This window comes from Drosophila persimilis, unplaced genomic scaffold, assembly GCF_003286085.1.
Source record: "Drosophila persimilis strain 14011-0111.01,24,50 unplaced genomic scaffold, DperRS2 tig00001632-arrow-arrow-pilon, whole genome shotgun sequence".
In the NCBI taxonomy this organism is placed as follows: domain Eukaryota; kingdom Metazoa; phylum Arthropoda; class Insecta; order Diptera; family Drosophilidae; genus Drosophila; species Drosophila persimilis.
Genome location: NW_020825537.1, coordinates 48,842 through 56,939, shown reverse-complemented (window position 1 = coordinate 56,939; position 8,098 = coordinate 48,842). Strand labels below are relative to the sequence as shown.

Sequence of the window (8,098 nt, the reverse complement as noted above, 5' to 3'; positions counted from 1 at the left end):
TTTCGTATTTATCAACGACGACTCATCATTGTGATGGAACGGGTCCTGTCAGCGCGTAGCGGAGCCGCGCCCCATGCCCCCTCTTGGGGGCGTTGGCGGCCACTCCCGGCGGCCTCTTTCTGGCGGCCCCCGCGACAGTCGCTGGCAACTCAAAAATGGCGTGCCGGGCAAAAATTAAGCAAATAAACTTGTCAACACATTCAACTTCATTATCGAGCTACGGGCCACAAAAGGAGGCGCCACAGCACCACGGCCCAGCCGCTCCTTCAGAGACTTACCCGAACTTTAAGTTGTTTTTTTTTGCAGTTTTTTCCGAGTTTTTTCCAGGGCTTGTCGCTCGCTCGAAAGACCTGAAATGAAACGAGAGAAAATGAGATGGAGAAATTATGAGCTCAAGGATTTGCCACCGAAAGTGTACCCGTCTGAGCCGTCTGGAATATTCATATGCTGCTGCTTATTTGTGGTTTAATTTAGAGCGCCCCCGGCGTTCGGCCCCAAAACAGATTTAACCCAAAATGCATAAAAAAAAGGGTCCCTTCTGTGGTCCTTTGGGACGGTCGCCGTCGCCGTCGCCGTCTCGTTTCTTTTCTTTCTGTCTCGCTGTCATCATAATTTGCGAGTAGTCTCTGGGCAGATAAATCATGAAATTTTATAGTTTTACAAGCAGTTGGACATTTAATACCAGACGATAATCAGGCGAAGCAACAGTGGGCCATCGTAAATCCAGCACACGAAGGGGGCCCAGGAGCGTCCCAAACAATTTGCGCAAATATTGTTGTTTGCATATCCAGCGAGAGACCATCGATGGACCCATCGATACTATAGTCGTGCCCCATCCGAGGCCCAGGCGAGCAAACAAATTTATGGCCCGACCATAACGAGCAGAAATAGAGAGAGAGAGAGAGACGGGGACGGAGAGACGGAGAGAGCCCCCTTGCCTTTTGGCGTGTCCTTGCCGCCGAGCACTACATAATAATCATAATAATAAATAGCAATAAAAATTGCTACAAAGGAAATTAAATTTCGGTATCCGCCGAAACCGAACGAACGGCGAACGAGCGGAGAATTTCAAAAAGTGCACACGGGAAACGACAACGGCAACCGGAAAGGACTTCTGCTCGAAGGACCAAGCCACCAAGAACGGACGCCAAACACTTTGCGGCCCCGCAAATTGCCCCATAAGCTGTTTAACTGAGTTATTAAAGTTCAGCGCGAGGGGCAGCCTGGGGCTCGAGCCACAGAAGAAGCAGGGAGCAGGGAGCCGGAGCCGGAGGAGGGAGCACGGAGCAGGTCCTGCGCTCCGTTCAAGTGCTGGATGGCTATATTAATGTTAATTAATGTTAAATGCCCAGACGCGTTCGCAAAATCATTTTTCCACTGGCACTGCACCAGTCCCTGTCCCTGTCCCTGTTCCTGTCTCTTTGCAGCCTCGATTCAACGCCTTCAATTGGCCATCAACATCATTAATAATTTTCAGAAATTAGTTCAAGTTATGAAAAAGACGCATCCTTCTTACATCCTGCCTCCCGCCCTCCGCAACCTGGCTGCGGATTTCACACAAATATTCGATAAAAAGCTGGCATCTCCGGTCCCTAAACCGAGTTTTATGTATTTTCTTCAATATTTTTTTGTGAAAAGACCTTAGCCCTGAGATCTCTAACGTTCAAACCTCAGAAGTCTTATATTTAAACGATATTGGAGCACTTAAGGGGTACCCAAAAATATTGTCTTTGCTTCCTACAATAATTCCAAGAAATTGTACTTAATTTTCTTTAAAAAAAAACACCTCAAAATATGATTAAAAACAAAATAAAATTTCCATACATTTTTTTTTTTTAATTTTTTCTTTTTTTTTTAATAGTAATGGCAAAGCCATTTTACCTATTGCTTATAAACAGTCACAGAAAAAATTATGATGCTTAAAAGAAAGCCTTATGGCTTTTAAAAATTATGTTAAAAAAAAAAACCTTACGGGTTTAAAAAATAATGCCTAAAAAAAGTCTTATGGCTTTTAAAAATTAAGCTTTAAAAAAAATAGCTCTATGGCTTTTAAAAATTATGCTTAAAATAAGGCTTATGGGTTTAAAAAATAATGCTTAAAAAAAATAGCCTTATGGTTTTTAAATTTATGCTTAAAAAAAAGACTTATGGGTTTAAAAAAATAATAATTTTCAAAATTAAACTTTAAAAAATAGCCCTATGGCTTTTAAAAATGATGCTTTAAAAAATAAATAGCCCAATGGTTTTTAAAAAATAATGCTTTAAAAAAAACCTTTTGGCTTTTAAAAATGATCCTCAAAAAAATATTAAGCCCTATGGCTTTAAAAAAAATAATAATAATAGTCCGCACGATCCCTGGTGTTAAGGCCGTATTTCTGGATATCTATCTATTATCTTTGAGGTTTTCCCCGTGGCATTGTGGTTGGTTTTTGTTTTTTTTTTTTTGTATTTTGGAAGCGTCCATTATGGGACTTCCTCCTGTCCCAGGCATTCCCTTGGTTTGGAGTCCACACCTTAGCCTTTCCCTTAGGCCTGGAAAAAGAACCCATTAGATGAAGTGGGTGACGAGGACTCCCCCTCCACCCCCCACCACCCACCAACCCCTCTGACCATTTAACGAGCTGACAATGCCCGCCCGCATATAAAGAGCTTTTGTTCACAGTCCCCCCCTCCACCCCTCTAATGTCTAACGTGTGACCGAAGAGCATGGTGGAGTGCGGGCGGGGCGGGGGGGGGGGGGGGGGCGTTGCCCTCAAAACTGGGGCGTGGCCATATGACGTGTGACAAATTTTTGCGGTTGGAAAAGCCGAACAACGAACAACGAACAACGAAGAGGATGTGTGTGTGTTGCACGTCTGCCTCCTTGTCCATGGCCGGAAAATTGTTCAACATATCCGGGGAGCGTTGAGGTCGGTTTCCCATTGTCCATAGCCGGAGCCATAGCCAGAGAGCGGAGCGGTTCACGTATTCGAGGTAGTTCCCCGGCCCCCCCCAGTCACCTTTCAGTCACCCCCCAGTCCCCCGTTTTACATGCAGTTAAATAGGGCGGAAAAATAATTGAACCATTATCAGGCGGATGGGTTTGGGGGCTCGTGGCCCGCTCAGCGGGTGAGACACTCAATTGGTGTCCCCCGGCCCGGCCTTTGCCCCTTCCGATTCCCGTCCTCCCATCGATGTGCATAAATTTCGGGGCTTGTTAGGGCCTCAAGTTATGGCCTGTTATGACTGCTGTTCGGGCTGTCGGGTCTTGGCTTCGAGTATGTCCACAGTATAGCCCTCCGAACGGAGTGCGATCCAAGGATCAGAAAACAGTTCTTTGTGGGAAAAACTTTAAGGTTTTGGGCACAAAATTTAATCAAACTTCAGTTATTGTTGGTGAAAGAATAGCATTATGATGGGTACCTATTGGAGATGTATGAGGGGAGAAGTTTAAAGCCTTTAGAAATAGTAACGATACGGAGAGAGTAGCAGAGTTTTTGCTGCGAGCGAGGCTGGAGAGGGAGGCTGAAGAGCGAGAGGGAGGCGGAAGAGCGACAGCGAGGCTGGAGAGCGAGGCAAAGGGCGATCTAACTGTCTGTTAAAAGAGCGCGGCCACAGGCTGTTAACAGAGAGCTTTACTCTAGAGCGGTAACAGACTGTTAACAGAGAGCAGCTACCTGGAGCGGCAGCAGACTGTTAACAGAGAGCAGCTACCTGGAGCGGTAATTGGCTGCTAGCTGAGAGCGGTCTTCCGCTGTTAACCGAGCGCCCTACCCAGCGGCGTTAACAGGCGGTTAGCCTGGGATGCTAACAGTGCCGTTGCCCTCTGTTACCCATTAACAGTGGCTTTAAGTTCAAGCTCAGATTTCAGCGAAAGCTGAGGCCGTATATTCATGCGAATTTCTTATAATTGCTGTTTGTAATTTGACGCAAAATCGTTTGTAGTCTTTTATCTTGAATTAAATTTAAGCCACACATTTCTTGGCTTCGTAAAATTCAAACCGAGATTTATTTATTATTTATTATTATCACATATTTCAATATTTTAGAGAGACTTTGCGGAACTTTTATCAAAAATAATTTTTGTTTAAAGGAAAAAAAATTAAATTAAAACATGACTATAAAAAAAAAACCCAAAAAAATACCACAGAAGTAATATTTTGCTTATTTTCAGGGTTTTTAAAATCAAAATTAATTAAATTAATTATTATTATTATTAATTATTTATAAGTAAATTCGAACCTCACTAAGGAATTTAAAAAATATATATTATATAAATAAAAAAATATAATAAATAAAAAAATAAATAAATATAATAGAATATAAAATAAATATAATTTATATAATAAATAAAATAAATAAATAAAAATAGAATATAAAATAAATATAATTTATATAATAAATAAAATAAATAAATAAAAATAGAATATAATTATATACCAATTTATATATTAAATTATTTTTATTTTATATACAAATAAAACATAATTTATATAATAATTTATCTAATAAATTATATTTACTTTATATACAAATAAAATATATAAAAGTCTATGAAAACGGTTTACGTTTCGGAAAAAAGAAACACAGACCTAGTTAAATGATTTTAAATTCCAATAAAATGGGTTTCTTTCTGCTCATTATTTCAATTTCTCTCCTTCTTCTTCTCCTCGATTTTCCTTTATATTTCCCCTCCTATGACCCCCCATCGTCGAGGAGTGTATGCCATGCTTCGGTTCCTTGTTTGTGGGAAATTCGCAGAAACTTGTTTCGCCTGTGGTTTATTGTGCTTATTACAAAATATTTAACGCCGACCAGCCAGGACACGGGCATCAAAGTACATGGCGGCGCTGCCGGCACGCCCACGTTCAGGATTCGATTCGACTCGACTCGACTCGACTCCTCTCCTGCCTCATTGTGAAAATGTATGTTCATATTTTACATTTTGTATGCCGGGGAGGGGAGGGTATGGAGGGGGCAGAGAGCCGTAACAATATGCCAGCCGTGGTCCGCCCCCGCCTCCCCCCAAATGGTCCTGGCTGTGGGTCCTGTCCGCCCTGGCCGCTTGTAAAATGTAATGTAATTTCTACGCCGCCAGCTTTAGGCCATGGACGTTGGCCAGGCCATAACGCACACACACACACACACACACACAGAGAGACGTTCTGGCAGAGTTGCCTGTTAATAATGCCCTGGTTTGAGCCAAGCCTGGCCTCCTCCTCCTGCTCCTTTTCGCGCTCTCTTTAAAGAGAGCCCACAAACTGCAATGACAGTTAATGTTGCTTCCGATTTGCGGCAGGGGGCGCGGGTGGTGGGCGGGGGCGTTGCACATGTGTAGTAGTGGAATTTTTATTTATAAATATTTTATGCTCATATTTTATGCGCATTTTTCATAGCGCAACGAAACAGCTTGAGAGGACACAGAGGCGGGGGGCGGCCATCATTAATTAATCCCAAAAAAAAAAACCCCATGAAAATGGTAGAAAAATGCACAGAAAATTGTACTTCGAATCGCATGGAAATGTTAAAGGCTCTTTGTGGATCTTTAAGAGCGAGAAAGGGAGATACATCGACGGGGCCAACGACGGGTCTGGCCTGCCGCCCACCGTTTTGCGGCATGTTGTTGCGTTGAGCCTCATTAAGCGCACTTTTGTCCTGCCATCCATCCATCCATCCATCCATTCAGGGCTCCAGCCGGATCTCAGTTCGCTTAAAGGCGGACACGGACACGGACAAGGACAAGGACGTGCCCCCCTCTACCGCTTATTCCTTTTTTTTGCCATTTGCCATAAATTATTTTTAAATGCATACTTATGTGGATTTTTGCCACGCGCTGCCCCGCGACAACTTTTCATAATTTTTATTTACATGATGCGGCGGCGGTGGTGGGGGTGGGGGTGTTGCACGGGGCAAGGCCTTGCTTGTAACCGCATTAAAATGATTTGCAGCTGCGGGGGAGGCAGCGGCTCTCGGCATAACGGACATTGCAACGGCAAAAGTGGCCAAGAGAGAGAGAGGGAGAGAGGGAGCCAGTCGAAGCTTCGCTTCCGTGGCAATGTGGCAACGTGGCAACATTCACCGCACGCATCACTTGCCACCGCCAGCAGCCAGCAGCCAGCGCCTGTTCCCGACTCTCCGTCATCTGGCGACACTTCGAATGCCACTGCAATTTGTCCGGTGGAGGTCATTTGAAGGGTCGCCAAAGGCGCATTACTTAAAGGGCGAACATTTCACTGCAAAATAAGATACAAAGATACCAGAGCCAGAGGATTCAATCATTTTTAAGGGGCACTCGATGGGCAGAAGACCCCAGGAATTGCCTCTTTATTCGGCAGATCGAGAGCGTTCGAGGGTTATCCTCTAGTTGGTTATCCCCCAGCTCTGGTGGCCATATGGCGGGGCCGATCCCGCAGCATATGTTCCAGATGAGCCAAGGAGCTGGGAGGAGTCCCTGCAGTCCCTGCAGTCCCTGGCTTTAAGCCAGCATAAGCTCTGTTATATTTACTCGTATTATAAAATATATTTGCTGTCGTATCCTTTCGTGTGGTGCTTGGGGGGGGGGGGGGGAGGGGGTATCTTTATCAATGGATTTTTAATTGAGTTTTGTTTGTGGAGCGGATCTCTCGATTGCGTTATGGGATATGCTTGAATCAGCTTGATGGAATTTTAAAAGACGCACACGAGGCATGTGGCATGTGGCATGTGGCACGATGCATGCATGCGACAAGAAATTAGCTTAATTATTTATTTTTAGCTTTTGTCTAACCCAGCCACACCCCTGCCGCCCCTCGACTAAAGCGGAAATGATGAACTGGTTTTAAATATTCAGATTTGATGACAGCTCCCCTTCCCCCTTCCCCCCTCCCCCCACCCCCCTCGCCACCCTCTCGGTGGATCGATTTTCAATCTCTGGCCAAGTGGAAATTTCTGTGAAACTTTATTTTATTTATTCATTTTCATCCGTCGCTCTCTCTCTTTCTCTCTCTCTGTCTCTCTCTCTCTCTCTCTGTCTCTGGCGTCTGCTGCAACTGAGAGATGTATGAGCCTCATAACTGAAGCATTTAATTACTTAAGCAATTCACCATTTCACCTGTCCGCCCCCCCTGTCCACCCCCCCTGTCTGTTTGTGCGGTTAATTTGCGGCAATTTGTTGGGGAATACAAAATCCAAACCGTGCAAAAAATATGAGAAAAAACCCAAATCAAATCAAATCAAATCAAAGCCAAAAACAATTTCCAGGTCAGGCAAAGCTTTTAAAGTTCTACAATTTGTGGCATAAACGGTAGGGAGGGGTGGAGGTGGGTGGAGGTAAACGGGGTGGAGGCTTTGACGGGCAGCCCAAGGAACCCATTCGAAAGCGCTTCTAGAACGTGGCTCGAAACGGGCATTGCCCTAAAGATACATCGAGCCAAAGATAGTTCTTTTAGTTCCTCAAATAGAGGATCTCCTGGGCTGAATCACAGACTTCTCTGGGCGGCCGATGGCGAAAGAGTAGGCCGTTGTGCCAGGTTGGGCGTTGGTTGGGGGGGGGGGCGGCTTTTTTTTCACTTAGTTGCCGGCTTTTGCCTTTTACATTTTAGCCGACCACTAAAGCCGTCAAGAGCCACAAGAGGGAGGGAGAAAGCGAGTGGCAGTGGCGTTTAATGTTAACGCTTTGTTGCCGATGGCAAGCCCTCTCCTGCCCAGCCACTGCCACGCCCCCACTGGTCTACTTTTTAGACCACTCTCTCGGAGTCCGGCTCTCCCTCTGCCTCTAGTACTCCCCCTAGCCCTCCTTTTAGCCCTCCCCCTAGATCTCCCTCCATTTCTCCCCCTAGCTCTCCCTCTAGTCCTCCCTCTAGCCCTCCCTCTAGTCCTCCCTCTAGTCCTCCCTCTAGTCCTCCCCCTAGCCCTCTCTCTAGTCCTCCCTCTAGTCCTCCCTCTAGTACTCCCCCTAGCCCTCTCTCTAGTCCTCCCTCTAGTCCTCCCTCTAGCTCTCTCTCTAGTCCTCCCTCTAGTCCTCCCTCTAGTCCTCCCTCTAGTCCTCCCTCTAGTCCTCCCCCTAGCTCTCCCCCTAGCTCTCCCCCTAGCCCTCTCTCTAGTCCTCCCCTTAGCCCTCCTTCTCGCTCCCAACCTCTCC

At 45.4% G+C, this 8,098-nt stretch overlaps 1 long non-coding RNA gene across 1 annotated transcript in view; it reads right to left on the bottom strand.

The window, feature by feature from the left end:
• Positions 1–283: 283 nt before the first annotated feature.
• Positions 284–8,098, bottom strand: part of LOC113567075 — a 33,635-nt gene continuing 25,820 nt past the window's right edge. Inside the window, exon 3 of the long non-coding RNA XR_003409337.1 lies at positions 284–350. This is a non-coding gene — a long non-coding RNA (uncharacterized LOC113567075). The remainder of the gene's footprint in view (positions 351–8,098) is intronic.